The sequence below is a fragment of the Colletes gigas genome, unplaced genomic scaffold (genome assembly GCF_013123115.1).
Source record: "Colletes gigas isolate AHSC1104 unplaced genomic scaffold, ASM1312311v1 Colletes_gigas_Sc00004, whole genome shotgun sequence".
Classification (NCBI taxonomy): Eukaryota; Metazoa; Arthropoda; class Insecta; order Hymenoptera; family Colletidae; genus Colletes; species Colletes gigas.
This window is the reverse complement of record NW_025106633.1, coordinates 9,305,197-9,322,643: the sequence shown is the minus strand read 5'-3', so window position 1 is coordinate 9,322,643 and position 17,447 is coordinate 9,305,197. Positions and strand designations below refer to the sequence as shown.

General features: G+C 41.6%; 1 long non-coding RNA gene across 2 annotated transcripts in view; it reads left to right on the top strand.

Moving 5' to 3' along the window:
• LOC122405368 overlaps window positions 1-17,447 on the top strand; it is a 113,134-nt gene that overhangs the window by 32,908 nt on the left and 62,779 nt on the right. For both annotated transcript variants that reach the window (XR_006259761.1, XR_006259760.1), the window contains exon 4: window positions 15,435-15,708. This is a non-coding gene — a long non-coding RNA (uncharacterized LOC122405368). The remainder of the gene's footprint in view (window positions 1-15,434; window positions 15,709-17,447) is intronic.

The window sequence follows — 17,447 nt, the reverse complement described above, 5'->3', positions numbered from 1 at the left end:
TAGCTACTCTTCTCAGGCATAGGAGATCCAACGAAATGGTGTTTGAGAATAACAGGATTTAGTTGCTTTGACGTTCATAAGCGATTAGATGGAGAACTATTGCAAGAAGAAATAGAATATCAAAGGTAGAAACGTTTGGACCATAGCTCTCAATAGACTGGAGATGTTTGAGTGTTCATACTCCAGTGTGACAAAATTTGAGAGTAATAGGATTGAATATTCATTGAAAACCTAGACATCAATTGAATATGAAACGCTAAGGAGAAGCAGAACATAGAACTTGGAGATTTGAGAGTTCAGGAAGCTAATCTGATATCATTTGCAAGTAACAAGAAGTTTGACTCGTTGGAAGAAACATTTGAGAGATGTTTGAGAGTGCATGACCCGGTGTGACGAAGTTTGGGAACTCCACAATTAAATACTCATTAAAAACCTACCCATCAATAGAATATAACACCCTAAGGAGAAGCAGAGCATAGTGCACACCTCTTCAAACTTGGAGATTTGCGAGTTCAGGAAGCTGAACTCTAATCTGATGCCATTTGCAAGTAACGAGAAGTTTGACCAAGCTCGGTCAACAGCAACATAGACAACAAGTTAGAGAACCGGTTATCTGCTTAGTTATACTAACAATAAGATAATATCAACGTTGCTCCAGTGTCTTTGTAGGTGTATCCGAGTAATAAACAAGTTTGACTCGGTTTATTCGGTAGCGAGACATCGGGCGACAAGTAGAAGCAGACCGTATACTTCATTAGAGGGATTTGACAGTTTAGAAAGTCCCTGTAATTAGATGGGCTGTCATTTCCGACAGATCTGGGTTACCAAGCGTGATAGAGAACAACATTGTCTGTAAAAAAAGGTTCGAGTCGGTTTGACAATGAAATGTTTGATTGTACGGGGTGGTAAGAAGCGAGTACACTGGTCGACAGAGTGACAGCTTTGAACATTTACACGGTTCCAGTGAATTCACGGGCAATTTAGCCCGTTCGAATGGCGGTGGCAAAGTGTGATAACGCGCGGTGTTGTTTGCAAGCAATAACGCAGATCGATCATAGACTTCATCGGGACGAGAAGTTCGAAAGCTTAGAAAGTCTCTGTAATTAGATGTGATACCTTGCGGATGCAAGAAACTATCGAATGTGTCGCCGTTTGAGAACAACAGGATTTATTTTGTTCGTTCGATTATCGAGGCGTTGGGCTGCAAGTAGATGCAGACACGGGCGTGGACATCATTATACCTGGGGATTTGACAGGTTAGAAAGTCCCTATAGCACTGTGATTCTCAACAAATATATGTAAAACCAACATTGTCCGCAAGTGGCATGTTTGAGCATGTTTGGAGATTCAACAAATTGGAAAGTCTTTGCAATTAGATAGACTACAATTCTGGAACGATAATATGCAAATAAAAATTTGCTGATAAAACTGCCATAAGGCAGTAGAGCTGATTCCACTTGGTTCGACCAAGTTCAACTTCATGAACAGAAAAATATTAAATTCTATCGCCATAATCGATAGATCAGTGTGTTTGGAGAGAGTCAGATAGTTGATTCTTTGGAGACACAGGCGACCAAGAGTGATCCGATGTGACGGGCATTTGGGAACAACAAGTTTTAGTTGATTTATTCGGTAGCGAAACATTAGACTGGAGAAATAGAACTGGCCTGTACACTTCATTAGACTGAGGGATTTGACAGTTTAGAAAGTCTCTATAATTAGATAGCCTGTGATTCTTTGCAGATGTAGGTCGTTAAAGGTGATCGAAAACAACGTTGTTTGCAGATAAGAGGTTCCGTTGGTTTGTTTGCCGACAAAATGGCAGTGTCGGGAATAAGGAACCGAGTATACGCGTCAGTAAACCGGGAGTCTGTAATTTAATGGATAATTTACGGACGCAAGTAGGCGACGGGTACAGCGAAGACTGATTTTGTTTGCGAATATTGGCAATCTCGACTTGGTTTAGTCGATTTAGAGATTATCGTTTCGTTGGACTTAAAGATTTGAGCGTTTAAAATGTTATTGCGGTTCGATTAACATACTTGTCCCCGAGTATGGAAGCTCGAGTGTGCTAAAACATGGCGTCGTGGTCGAATATCATCAAGCTCAACAGAGATGAAGATGAATCGACTGTACTCTTCGTTCGATTCGAGGAATTAAGAGTTTAGAAAGTCTTTGATTTTGATGGACAGTGAAATGTGGTTTACGAGACGAAATAACGACTAGAAGATACCAAAAGATTTAAGTTTAGAAAATCATTGTTGCAATTACTTCCAAATACAGCTGGAAAAGGGATTTAAATTGTGATTCTAAATATCAAGCTTCAATTAGTGCATTCAGCTGCATATAGGTGAGCAGTACACATTCTTAGCTTGAGGGAGTTGAGAGTTTAGAAAACCATTATTTTATACTAAAAGATTATGCAGGATTTAGACAATCATTGTTACAATTACAAGGCTTCTAAAATGTGATGATTCTAAATAATATCAAGCTTCAATTAGTGCATTCAGCTACATATAGTAGGTGAGCAGTACACATTCTTACCTTGAAGGAGTTGAGAGTTCAAAAAACGATTATTTTATACTAAAAGATTATGCAGGATTTAGACAATCATTGTTACAATTACAAGGCTTCTAAAATGTGATGATTCTAAATAATATCAAGCTTCAATTAGTGCATTCAGCTACATATAGTAGGTGAGCAGTACACATTCTTACCTTGAAGGAGTTGAGAGTTCAAAAAACGATTATTTTATACTAAAAGATTATGCAGGATTTAGACAATTATTGTTACAATTACAAGAGTTCTAAAATGTGATGATTCTAAATAATATCAAGCTTCAATTAGTGCATTCAGCTGCATATAGTAGGTGAGCAGTACACATTCTTAGCTCGAGGGAGTTGAGAGTTTAAAAAACCATTATTTTATACTAAAAGATTATGGAGGATTTAGACAATCATTGTTACAATTACAAGGGTTCTAAAATGTGATGATTCTAAATAATATCAAGCTTCAATTAGTGCATTCAGCTGCATATAGTAGGTGAGCAGTACATATTCTTACCTTGAAGGAGTTGAGAGTTCAAAAAACGATTATTTTATACTAAAAGATTATGCAGGATTTGGACAATCATTGTTACAATTACAAGAGTTCTAAAATGTGATGATTCTAAATAATATCAAGCTTCAATTAGTGCATTCAGCTGCATATAGTAGGTGAGCAGTACACATTCTTAGCTCGAGGGAGTTGAGAGTTTAAAAAAACCATTATTTTATACTAAAAGTTTATGGAGGATTTGGACAATCATTGTTACAATTACAAGGGCTCTAAAATGTGATAAAATGTGATTCTGAATAATATCAATCTTCAATTGGTATATTCAGCTGCATACAGCAGATGAACCGACAGTACTGTACTTACACATTCTTAGCCCGAGGGATTTGAGAGTTTAGAAAGCCATTGTAGTTTGACGAACATGCTCCATTGTAAATGTAGGCGACCAGCCACGATAAAATCTGTTGTTTCACGAGTAATAAGTCTGAGTTCTTTAACCACAAAGCAATAGGCCTCGAGAAGATGGGAAACTGACTATACGGTTCTCGAACTAGGGGATCCGAGAGTTTAGAAAGTCTTTCTAATTTAATGGGCAGTGTACAAAAATTAATACAACTTACAGAGTTGTAATTTTCTCTTATATCGTAAGAAACTATTTTAAATTCGCAGCCATTAGCTCGGTGCTACACACGAAGAAGAAGTTCTTCTCGTGAGTAACACCGATTACCAGGTCTCACCACGAGGAGGTTGCTGCGTAAGGAGACCCGAAGGGAGATAGATGGAATCAAAGTTCCATCGATCTCCCTTTTAGCTAAGCTTAGCTACCAAGTAATTATTTCGTTTAAAAAGGGATGAAGCTAAATGATGGGATACGCGACGCGATGCTGAACCGTGCAGCAGATCTTCGGATCGAATCAACACTGCCCTTGGTAGATTGATTCCTATTTCTAGCAATCGATCTATCATGGGTAGGCGACTTGATCTTTCGGACAAACTGGACGGCCGATCACATGTTTCGATCGATGAAACAGCGGTGGTCGAAGCTAGGAACCGGAGGACAAATCAAGAGAAGCTACTTGTTAAATAATTACTTGGCAATATTGGGAGACGCGTACAATAGGGACTTAAAATTAACGTCGAAGCTCGAGTCTGGTCAAGTTGAAACTAAAATTCGGACGATAGAAGGAAACGAACATCCTTGGATGTTCTGACTTAGTTGTACCAAGCAATTATTTGGTTAAAAAGAGGGACGAAGCTAATTTGAGGGACACGAGACGCGAGGCGACGCGACGCTGAACCATGCAGCGGATCCGAGGATCGAACCTACTGCCCTTGCTAACTAGATCTCTATGGGATAATGGACGGCTGCGACTCCGAATCTAAGGTCTCCATTGCTCCAACGCAACCCGCCGGGAGCCCGAAGGACCCGACTCAAGTTGTCTGACAAAGAGAGAGTACCTCTGTTTCAGTGTCGACTTCCGCTGGAAGGTATGCGTTTCCGCAGGATACGGATACTCCACACCTTCCAGCAGAGTACCATTTTCCCTGGATCTAGCTACCAAGGGAAGGCGGTTAGATCTGTCGGACCAGCTACACGGCCGATCACATGTTTCGATCGATGAAACAGCGGTGACCGAAGCAAGAAACGAGGGAACGAGCGAGAGACAAGCTACTTATTGGATAATTGCTTGGTAGGACGCGGAGACACGTATGTATGTATAATAAAGAAGGCTTCGACGTTAATTTTAATACTCGCGACGAAGCTTAAGACTAATCAACCCGGAATTAAAAGTCCCTCGGCGGTTCTGACGTTCTCCCTCGGTGTCCTTGCGATTCATCCAAATTTAAACTGAAATCAAAACTAATATTTATATTAGTGAGACATGGTAGGAAATTTACTAAACGCTTAAAAATAATCTATCACCTAGCTAAAGGGGCTAAACGTAAAAATAGAAATCTTCTATCAATCAGTGTTGTCGAAACAAATATGGCATATCAATCGACACCATGTTATACGTATCGAAACGAACATTCTTCTAATGATCAGAATCATCGAAACGAATACGGTATATACATCGACCACAATGTGATACAACTCGAAACGACCATTCGTAATAACGATAGGAACTTGGATCGAGACACCAAATTGAATCAACACCGAACAATCAAACGAAATGGAAGAATCGAACAAAGTACCACCGCAGAATATTACGAGAATTCGAGCAAGAAGGTGAAAATAAAAATTCATGAAATCGTGTAGAAACGAATGTAGTATATGATCGAAAACGATACTACATTATTATATCCTGCGATACTATACGCATCAAAGCAATCACATAAATTTGACAAACAATGTAAAAGTAGAAACATAGAAAAGGAACATTCATAATAACCAAATAAAATCGGATAGATAAATACAGTTGAATTCACATCGAACAAACAAATAAAAATAATAAAATATAAATGAGTGGAGTGGACTTACTACTCGTTGTCAGTATACAGGATAGTTACCACTGGGCCAGCTGTAAAGTAAGAAAATATTCATATTATAGCAACAGTAGTTAGGCAAGCAAGGCAAAATCAGTTCGTTCGAGCGAAATTGGTATCAAACGATAGAATAGAAGAGGGGAGAGAATTTTTAAACAGTTCTTACCGTTGGTCATCACCGTCCGGCACTGGTCAGTAGTGGTCAGCAGTGGTCAGTAGTGGCAGGAGCGCTAGCCAGAACTGGTCAGCAGTGGTCAGCATTGGTCAGTTCTGGTCAGTAGTGGTCAGCAGAGGTCACCAGTGGTCCGTATCCCTCGGTAGTCCCCCTCTGGCCACGTGCACACTCCCGAATTCGCGACGCGACTGAAGGTTGACTTCAGCAGCGAGGCCACTCGAGCCTTATCTACGATGATGGAAGGGTGGGGAGACTCAGGGTCAAAGCCAAAGGCATAGTTAACAGTTAAGATCAGCTGATTTACAGAACTATTTCGATTGGTTCTACCTCTTGGCTGTTCCTGACCCTTCGCTGGACAGCTGACTTTGAGAACAACCTCACTTTTGACCATCGATGACCATAAGCTGACCATTGTTGACCATCGAATAACCAATGACCCATTAAAACCATCAAAAAGTCGAAGATCAAGGCCTTCTTACAAAGATCCCTTTACATTTTGTTCCACTTTGAAGAAGTGTATATACAAACTAGGAAATAAAAGAATAAATGTTAATCGGACATTCCGGATAAATAAGACACAATAATACATACATGCACGTACTTTAAGATTATACTTACCACCGAATATTGAATCCATGGTAGGCACAGGGCACAGACATTTTTCGGCGAAATTGAAAAGTTTCAAATCGTTCTGGAAAAATTATTTTTGATTGCAGGAGTCAATTACAATCATTTTTGGTGAATAGACATACCCCCGAAATCCTACGTATTTTCGAGAAAAAAATTCTTTACCGAAGATATAATTTCAGGCCAGAAATTCTCCCCCGATATTTCGTGCGTATCTTTAAAACGTCATAACTTCTGAACGGATCGAAGGATTTTAATGTTTAAAAAGGCAAATGACGCGTATTTCAGTGAAGATTATGTAGAAATTCTAACAATAATGAAAAAGTTGTTCCTTGACCCCGTAAAATGAGAAAAACCACATAAGAATAGTTCAATCTTCAAACAGCCATAACTCCTGCAATAGTGAATATATTTCAGTAAAACTTTTTTCTAAAGTAGAGCTCATGGGCACCTACAAAAAAGTATTAGACAACTTTTCTGTAGGACGTCAAACAAAATTACTACAAATGAAAAACGAATTTCTAAGAAAAATCGACAGGGGCTAGGTGCCTAAATTTTTCGACGAAATTGAAAAGATTCAAATCATTCTAAAAAAATTATTTCTAGCTAGGGGGGTCAATTGCAATTATTTTTGGTGAATAGACGTACCCCCGAAATCCTATCCACTTTCGAGAAAAAAATTGGAGCAGGTATGCAATTTTTCGACGAAATTGAAAAGTTTCAAATCGGTTTGAAAAAATTATGTTTGGTTGCAGGGGTCAATTACAATCATTTTTGGCGAATAGACATACCCTCGAAATCCTACGCAGTTTCGAGAAAAAAATTCCTTACCGAAAACATAATTTCAAGCCAGAAATGCTTCCCTGAAATTTCGTGCGTATCTTTAAAACGTCATAACTTCTGAACGGATCGAAGGATTTTAATGTTTAAAAAGGCAAATGACGCGTATTTTAGTGAAGAATATTTAGAAATCCTATGAATCAAGCTAACGAATGCAGCAGGATTGTCTAATCGTAAAAATTTCCCTCGATCCAGGTACACAGATTGTACTCTGTAAGAACATTAAGAACCACATTATTATCGAGAAAACAGGTGCCGAAAGTCGGTCCATCGGAGTCCCCTGGAACGATAGACTGTTCGAAAAATACGAACGAGGAGGAAAGTATCGATCACCGACGCGTTTCGAACGTCAGCTGTAATTTGCGCACGGTTCGCCGTGCATCGGAGATAAAAATATTAATTACGAAGATTAACGAACTGGCCCGAGACACCTGCGGAAAGTAGGGGACCGAGTTCCCTCCGTGTCCGTGCTCTTCGCGGCTGCGTTCCGCGGTTCATTAGCACGCCGCGGTGCGCTCGCTGGAAGGCTTGAAATTGATATGCACCGCGGTGCAACGACACTGCTGCCGATGACCAATCACTTTTGCAGGGAAGCGTTCCGCGTCTCCGAGCCCGACGGCATTTTTCGCGATTAATCGTATCACGATGACGTTTCTATCGACCGTGGAAATCTCGAACCGATCGACGACGACGGCCGCGGTGCATCGATGAATCGACCGGCGTCTCTCGTGGGAGTGAAAGTGCCGCTTCGAACCCTTTCGTTCCTCCCCACATACTTAGAATTACTCGATACACTGGTTTCTTTCAGTTTCTATTTTAAAACCGTCTTATATCGTAGACTGCGGATATTTATGCATTTATGGGAATGCACTTGGTTGGGTCAGGCAAAGTCTCTGCAAAGCTCCCATTTCATCGATTCTATTAATAAAAATATAAATTTGCACGAACAACCACAGTCCAATTATTCTCATTATATTAATTATATTGTAACTGGCTCATTTATTATTGGTTTTATTAAAATTTGTAGGACCTGGTGGAATCGTATCCATTAACGTTATGTTTACTATTTCGCGTTAACGTATTGCTAGGATCAGGATCGAATTAGACACAAGCCAAGGAATGTGCTCGAAATAAACGAAACAGGAAAATCGTCGTGCCAGAACGGTCCACGAGTGAATCATCGCCGCGAATATTGGGATTACTCTTCGGGAAAGTGTCTCGTTACCGTTGTCCCCGTCGCGGCCATTGTTGTCAAGATGGCCACGTGGCCGCGATACTCGAACCCCGGAGCGGTTATGTCACCGGTCGCTGAGAAACGATACACAGAAGGGTCGCGAAATTGGGGCGCATAAATCTGGAAAAAGCTAACGCCAAGAAGACGTCTACGTTTCTGGGTCAGCTTTGCACGCTCGCCTCGCGATCGTCGCGCGACCGAACCCGACGTGGATAACAAGGGAACGCCGTAAAATTATTCGCGAAACGGTGTCGCGTGTCTGGGAGACCGCGCCGAGCGTGTAATCGTCGCGTGCGTGTATTGGTTATATCACGATCCGTGAATTACGTACAACGCGGAGCGGATTTTGGCCGGACGAGAATATTGACGATGTTTGTTAATTGAGGAAAAATAAAATTTAAGACAATAGAAGACTCTTCGAAATGACAATAAAATTGGTGATATCAGTATTACTCGATGAAATGGAGATTGGCTGTAGTTTATTGGGGGATCTAGATTTGTATCGATATTTAGTGAAAATTTAGAAAATTTTCTATTTTATCTCAGAAATTTTATCTCAGAAGACGATGTTTATCAATCATAAAATTAGTGATATCAGTATCGTTTGATGAAACAGAAATTGCTGTAGTTTTTTGGGGATCCCGATTTGTATCGATATTTAGAGAAAATTTAGAATATTCCCATTTTATCTCAGAAATTTTATCTCAGAAGACGATGTTTATTAATCATAAAATTAATGATATCAGTATTGTTTGATGAAACAGAGGTTGCTGTAGTTTATCGGGGATTTCGATTCGTATCGATATTTAGTGAAAATTTAGAAAATTTTCTATTTTATCTCAGAAATTTTATCTCAGAAAACGATGTTTATCAATCGAGGAAAATAAAATTTGAGACGACAGAAGACTCTTCGAAACGACAATAAAATTGGTGATATCAGTATCGCTCGATGAAACAGAGATTGGCTGTAGTTTATCGGTTATCTCGATTTGTATCGATATTTAGAGAAAATTTAGAAAATTTCCCATTTTATCTCAGAAGACGATGTTTGTCAGTCGCGAGAAAATAAAATTTGAGACGACAGAAGACTGAATACTCTTCGGAACGATAATAAAATCGATGATATCAGTATTGCTCGATGAAACAGAGATTGGCTGTAGTTTATCGGTTATCTCGATTTGTATCGATATTTAGAGAAAATTAAGAATATTCCCATTTTACCTCAGAAATGAGTCAGTGTTTTCGCTTCCACGCGAGACGAATTTATAGAAATTCCGTAGCTCCGGGAGTGTCTAGTATTTTCAATTAATAGTGCATTCCTTGCGCAAGTCTCACCCCTATTACGCAACAGAATTGTTTATGATTTCTCGGATTATTCGTATCGAAACCAGGGCGTTACACCGTGACTCACATAATCCACGTATTCAGCATCGAGAACAATTTCTAACCAGCCAGTTATTTCAATAATATAACAAATATTTTGATGTTTCACAAAATGGACGCGGTCAACGGCCCGAGCGTTTACGAAGAAACGTGAGATTGACGAACCCGGGGGCACCGAACGTGTTAATTTCCACGGAAATTAGCCGTACGACCTATTTATTCCCGTCGACAGAAATTTCGATGGACTCGTTCTCGCGACGCGTGGCGTAAAAAAAATGACCGCGACGGAGCGATAATCAAATATTAGCACGGTTCGCGGCGAGATTAAAACGGCCACACCGGCGGGAAACGAGATTAATGGTTCACGGTTAAATCGCGGACTAATAGCGGGCCCGACGCCGGGCGTAAATCAAAATTTCGCAACGCCGCGGCGACACATCGCGAACAAAGGGGGTTGAAACGATTACGCCCGGAAGCGTGTACGCGGTCGGAGGCGTATGATTAGGAAAATGAGCTCCCATTAACTCTAGCGGGCGACGCTGGTCGCGTTAAGAAGTGCCGCGATTGCGAAAGTGCTGGGCGAAATCGCGTTTCAGCGCAGAAAAACTAAATACTGGGTATTAACCGTACACTAACGCCCGTCAGCCCGGAATCGCTGCGTAAATAAAGCGAAACAGGATCCTTTTAAGAAAAGACCAACCGGTTTCCAGCCACCGACGAACTCCGATCTGTCAAGGAACACAATTTTTACTTCCTGTGTGATTCTTTGCTTGGTTTACGCTAGATTTACGAGCGTCAAATTCCATATTTTAAAATTACAGAACGCTTATTGTATATTATTCTTTAACCCTTTGCACTCCTATGTCGAGTGTGATTCGACATCAATTTTTATCTCAGAAGATCCTTCGTCAAGTCTCATTCACCATTTTTTGAAAATTACAAAATACAACAACAGTGTAAATAAAACACTTAAAAGCATTGGGAGCTGCTGGTAACAAAATTGGAGTAGAATTTGGAGTGCAAAGGGCTAACGCTCTGGAGATGTTTTCCGATGATTCTAGTATTGTGCATTCGCGAGAAGTTGGCACAGTGGATGCGGGAGCTGCTCCGCCCATCTCCACTTTCGACCAATAGCGACGATACGTGAGGAGTCTAGGCACCGATCAGACCCACATTCCTTACGCCGATACAACTTCTCGCGGACGTACAATAGCGGAGCTGATAAAAATCGAGAATGAACTTAAATTTTCGAACATATCAGGTCCTCCTCGTGAATTGAAAAAAGCCTCATCCTTCGACGTCGATTTTGTGCGAATCACGATTAAGTAATTGGCGGAGGTAGCGGTCTCCCGATCGTCCGATTCGATACCGTGGCCGTGTTGCACGCACGTGTTTCCCCGTTATTTCTCACTCGGCGCTTTTTCGCCGTGCCCCGTCGATTTCTATACGATCCCGGCACCCGGACAGTTACACGAACTTCTTCAAAATATAAATCCCCGACGGCAACTACGCCCGATACTTTCGCGTTTCCCGCTTTCCTCCCGCCGGAACTGCGAACCACCGACGAGAGGGACGGTTGGTTTCTATTCATTTTTTTCATCGTTTAACACGCAACGCGCAATTCGTAAACAAAATACACGGGAAAAGATTCAGCGTAGATAGCCGGAGCTTTCGATTCCCTCGTCCCGTTGGTTGCCGCGACAGCGAACAGGGCAAATAACTAAACGAAAGACAGGGGGAACTTAGCGGAACGCAATTTACACACTCGCGTTGCACAAATTTCGTTTTATCGCTCCGAGAAGAAATTATTTCACGTGAGACCACATTACTAGATTCCAAAGTCGGATATGAAAGTTCATAATGGTTAGAATTTTAAGAGGTTTAGATTACTAAATTATTAAGGAATATTCGAACTAATGGAACGTCCAAAGAATATTTATATAGAAATCCTTTTCCTCGAGTTCTTAAATAAAATGTTTTATTTTATTTGTTTAACGGCTGAGGTATATGAGATATGAAAACGTGTACGGAATAAAACAAATGGAGAATTCGAGTCGGTAAGAGTTAAACAGTTGTCGCGGCGTGCAACTCCGCGAGCGGCGGTTATAAATAATTCGCCGTGAAAAATATATTAGCTAATAATAACGGGTGAGCCAATTATGTTCAACAGGTTCACCCACACGATCGTGTGTACGACCATACGTTCTCGTCTGCATTCTCCGGAGTATGGAACGTGGACGAATTTATGTAACCGTGCAATGGCGACTCCCATTTCCGGTGCGCCTTGGCTGAATTCTTTTTCTTCCACCTTCTGTGGAATACGCGTATCTGGCAATGGAATCATAGTAATTTGCCATGCATTGATTTCACTTACAAAGCGTTAAATTACCGGCGAATAAAGTGCTCCGTATTGTCGATCGTATCGTGTAATTTAAAGAAATTTTACCAGGCAACAGTTGTCCTGTCTTCGGTCAAATTCTACTTTTACTTTGCCTGAATATTGCTGGGAATATTTTTGGATACACTTATTCGAGTATACGAAGTTGTTCTCAGGTACTCAAATGTAATAGAGGCTGTATTTGACTATGCTTGGCTCTATTCAACTATAGTCAACTCTGTTCAAGTGTACTTGGCTCTATTTAGCTATGCTTGGAACTCTACTCAACTATAGTGGACTTTACTTTGGGTACACTTAGCTCTATTTAAATATAGTGGACTCTATTTTGGATACACTTGGCTCTATTGGGCTGTACTTGGCTCTACTCAACTATAGTGGCCTCGATTTTGGGTACTCTTAACTCTACTCAACTATAGTGGACTCTATTTGGATACACTTGGCTCTTTATAGAGTCAAGTAGAACCACGTACAGCTAAATAGAGCCAAGTCTACCCAAAATAGAGCCCACAATAGTTGAGTAGAGCCAAGCACAGCCAGATAGAGCCAAGAATACCCAAAATAGAGCCCACAATGGTTGAGTAGAGCCAAGCACAGCCAGATAGAGCCAAGAATACCCAAAATAGAGCCCCCAATGGTTGAGTAGAGCCAAGCACAGCCAGATAGAGCCAAGAATACCCAAAATAGAGCCCCCAATAGTTGAGTAGAGTCAAGCACAGCCATATAGAGCCAAGAATACTCAAAATAGAGCCCACTATCTTTAAATAGAGCCAAGTACAGCCAGATAGAGCCAAGAATACCCAAAATGGAGCCCACAACAGTCGAGTAGAGCCAATCACAGCCAAATAGAGCCCACTATAGTTGAGTAGAGCCAATCACAGCCAAATAGAGCCAAGTTGTACCCCAATAGAGTCCGATCAGAGCCAAGTAAAGTCGAGTAGAAGCAGCTAGGTCGAACATAGTTGAAAATCTCGTGGAAAGAATTGAGACGAAAGGGAAGAGACGCGAAGTATCGACAGTTGGCAGGATCGGGGCGTGCTCGTTTCTTCATTCAGGCGCCGAACTGATCCACCCACAAGGCGGATTTATCTGACACGGAGAAAGAGTTAAGGCACATTAACGACGTATCGCGGTGGACACGCGATACCTGGTATTTCGCGACGCTGACGACGCCTGTCCCGGGGCCTAGGGCGTCGTTCATCAGGAAGTAATCGTAGCTGCCGATGCTTGGCAAATGGAAGGCCGGGGAATATCACCCGCAGAGAGAAATATAAAGGCAGCCGGGAGTCGCGTATGTCATGCATGGATCGATGACTCGCGGTATTTTTACCGGGCTGCCGTGGTTTGACCTTCCGTCGCGGTTACGTAGGTGTACCGACCGGGACGCCATAAATTAACACCTCGAATGGCTTCCTTGTTTTCGTAAACGCCGACCAACGGCCCGTGTCCAGCTCTTTATTAAACCGGGGACTCTTTTCTTTTTTTGGGCCAGGGAATTTCAATGCTTCGTCGACCCTCTTTAAAACGTTCATTGTCGTGCTAGCTTTTTCTGTTTAAGGGTGCATCCCCTTTTCTCGAGATTTTTTTAAATTATGGGACAACTAATATTCGATGGTTGAATAGAGTACTTGTTATATTATCAATAATATACTGTAAGATATTTTAGATATTTTCCCTTTAATATCTTAATACAATGGTTTTCGAACGTAAGTAACTAAATTATTATTAACAAACGATTAACTAATAAAATGCATACTTCACGCGAAACACACACATATAGACGGCAATGCCTTTAATCGAAACTCTCACATAATGTATAATAACTGCACTCATTCATTACAAACCTAAAGGTTGCTTACAATATAGTGTAAACTTGACTATTAACACTAGAAGGAAATTAAAGCCACGGTGAATTTGCAAAAATTCAGTCTAGTATATTTTCTATAACTTTATTAGTAAGACAATCGATAACGATCGATACCAGAATCGCGATCTGCGAGTCGTTGGTGGGGAGAGCCCCCTACTCTGAGGTATCAGTCCACGAACAACGCGAAATTCGGCAGTCGCGATCAGCAAGACTAACGAGCGACACGAGAGAGAGAAAGAGAAAGACGAGTGTGATTTTAACCCATTATTATCTTGTATTCCTTCAACTTCTAATAAACTAACTTCTAATCTTGTAACATTAGTAACTACGAATTCCTCTGGTTCGTTGAACCGACATTGGGTTTTAATTTTCGATTCCTCGAGACTTTATCTTTCTCCAAAAAGGAAACAGCGTAACGATATGCTCGATTGCTTGGTTTTTCTCATCGCGAAAGATAACAGGATACCCAGAATTTGTTATTCAAATTTTGCATAGCCATTTTGAACAGAAGCGCGGTATCAATGAAATCGCGATAACCGTGGCTTTTTATTCCGTGGAAATGCCTGACTCGTTAATTTATACGCGATCGTACGCTAGCACCGTTTCCTCTTTTCATGCGATCGGCCGTTGTCTCACCTTTCGGTTATCTCGCCTCTTCTCTCTCTTCCTTTTCCCGTGACGACGCTCGAAAATGTCCTTACTTTCTCCAGGACATCGCCGGGGACAATAAAAGAAACGCGCCACGGCGTTAATAAAATACGATCGATGGTGTTATATGGGCTGCTTTTAGAAACGAAAACGGGAACGGGATCTCAGCTTGAGATCCGTCGATTTACGACGTTTTCGCGCTAACATCCGGCTCCGCCATTTTATCGAGTCACCTCATTGCGCAAGCGCGGATCGTAATAACCAGTCGCTAGTTAGCCATTTCGAACCAAATATGAACTTTTTATTCGTTGTTATTAAGGCTCACTATTTACTAAACGCTTCGATATATTGAAATTAGACATTTTCCCACAGTTTTGCAAGTTTCCAAAATGAACTCGATAAATAAATTTTTTAAATAAGAAATATTAATGAATAATATATCATTAAATTTTAAGTTAGAAGTTTGAGAGCATTTATCGAACTTTTCTGTATTTGAACATCGGGAATAAATATTTCACGAGTGTTTAAATGCTCCAACACCATTAAAACGATTTTATAAATTCAAGTTCGCCAAATTTGCGAAACAGAGATTTCAGTTTTTCAGTGTTTCGATCGCCTCGAGATACACTGTGCGTCATCCTGTAGATCGGAGCAATTCCACGTGCACGCCGCACAAGACCCTCGTCTGTGATTCGCAGATCTATAACTTATTGTATTTTTTCAGGGGCGGCGAAAGTGCAGCGCGGACCGAAGGAATCAGCGCGATAAGCGCTGCGCCGAGGCCGACTTTCGGTACTTTATTACGAGGCTGGAAAGGACACGCCGGATACGCCGCTTACAAATTACGTTGTTCCGAGTACGATCGATCTCGCGGATCGCCATTATACCGATCCATCGACGAACAGCGGAGGAATTGGCCAGAAAAGCTGAACGAGACTATTTTAAAACGTGACCTGCCTTCGAAGTGCTGTAATTGTATAAAAAATCAACGATGATCGGTGAGTTATTAAATATTTAATCGAATAACTCACTTTTTGCGAAAACAATACGGTGGGATTTATTATCTGTTCGAGATTAAACGAACTTTCCGTTGGACTGGTTAGAAAAGGAGCGCGTGGAGCGTGGAACCGGTAACGGTCGATGATTAATCGGCGATCCGTGGCAATTAAATGGTCGAGCAACGCTTTTCCCGGTTTCCGCGGAAACCGTAGAAACTCCTAGTATTAATCAGACGGCCGTATCGACACGCTACTTGACGCAATTACGCGCTCGTTCGTGTTTTCGAGGTATCGGCATTATATACAAATTAACTGGCCTCTATAAGTCATGCACGCGCGATTACGTTGCCGAACGACGGAAATATCGATATACAGACCTAACCCAGACCGGCCGCCGGGGCACATTTTATTTCAAATAAACAAACAACAATTTAAAACGGAACACCCTGTGTATACCGAGGCGAACAAGCACCACCGGTTTTCAGCTCCATCCAGGAAACCGTCGACACGGTCGTATCTGGGGGAAAAATGCTCTCTGCGACTCTATTCGTCACGACTCGTGCCCCATGCTGGCCACGTGTAGCGTTCGAAATTTCCCTAGCAGGAAAACCTGGGGTTTTCTGGGGTGCTCTTTCAGTCGATGAGGATGAACAGGATGCTTTGTACGCACCTGGAGCCATTTGTCAGAATCAAATACCATCGTTCATGCGCGATTTACACGTGAAATCGTGGGGTTCCCCTCTATTTTCACCGCGAACTATCGCGCATTAGTCGCGGTCTGGTTTAAATCAGAGTTGGCAAATATATGCATTGTCCGGCCGTCGAATCGTAAAGGATTTAGCGATACCGGTATCCTTAATGCAATGTAGTCGAGACTAGCTTCTTTCACGCTCAGCCTGGAAATTTATGCGACGTTTGAGCTTTTTACTACATATAAAAAGTCCCAGTATTGCGGCAGAACATCATTTTTTATCATAGCTGCCTTGTGCATAGAAGGCTCTAATTAATTTCTTGACTACTTTGAATGGAAATCTCATTTTTTAGTAACGATTATACTGAAATTAAACGGTACACTTGGCTCTGTTTGACTGCACTTGATTCTACTCAACCATAGTGGACTCTATTTGGATAGACTTGGCTCTATTTAACTGTGCTTGGCTCTACTCGACTATAAAGAGTCGAGTGTACCCAAATAGAGTCCACTATAGTTGAGTAGAGCCAAGCATAACCAAATAGAGCCCAGTGAACTCAAAATGGAGCCCACAATAGTTCCAGCCAAAGATAGAAAATTAAATTTTGCATTAACTTTCCACCGAGCAACGGTTCGAATTATTTATTTCCGAATTCGCAGGAAATGGCCGCGAATATTCAGCGAAATAAGGGGTCAGGTGCATCCTCGCGAAATGCATATGGCGGCGAAAGGATGAAAAAGGCGCGCGAAGCGCATAGGTGGCGCGTCGGTGCGCCGAGCTAAGCCCGAGAGCGAAATTAATAGCCGACTTGTCATAACAGGCAACGATAGGAGCCCCGAGAACCGGACTTCTCGGTGCTCTTAGGCGAATATACATCGAGTCGAGCCTGCGAGCAATTCCCCGTGACGAATTTCCTACGTCAACTCGCCTCTCTGGAGACGGGGGTCTCCTTTGCCCGAATGACGTATGCAAATCAGACGGTTGCACCGTCAATCCAGGAAGCACCTTCGAACGCCCCACAAGTGCCACAGTTATCTTCCTTCTATT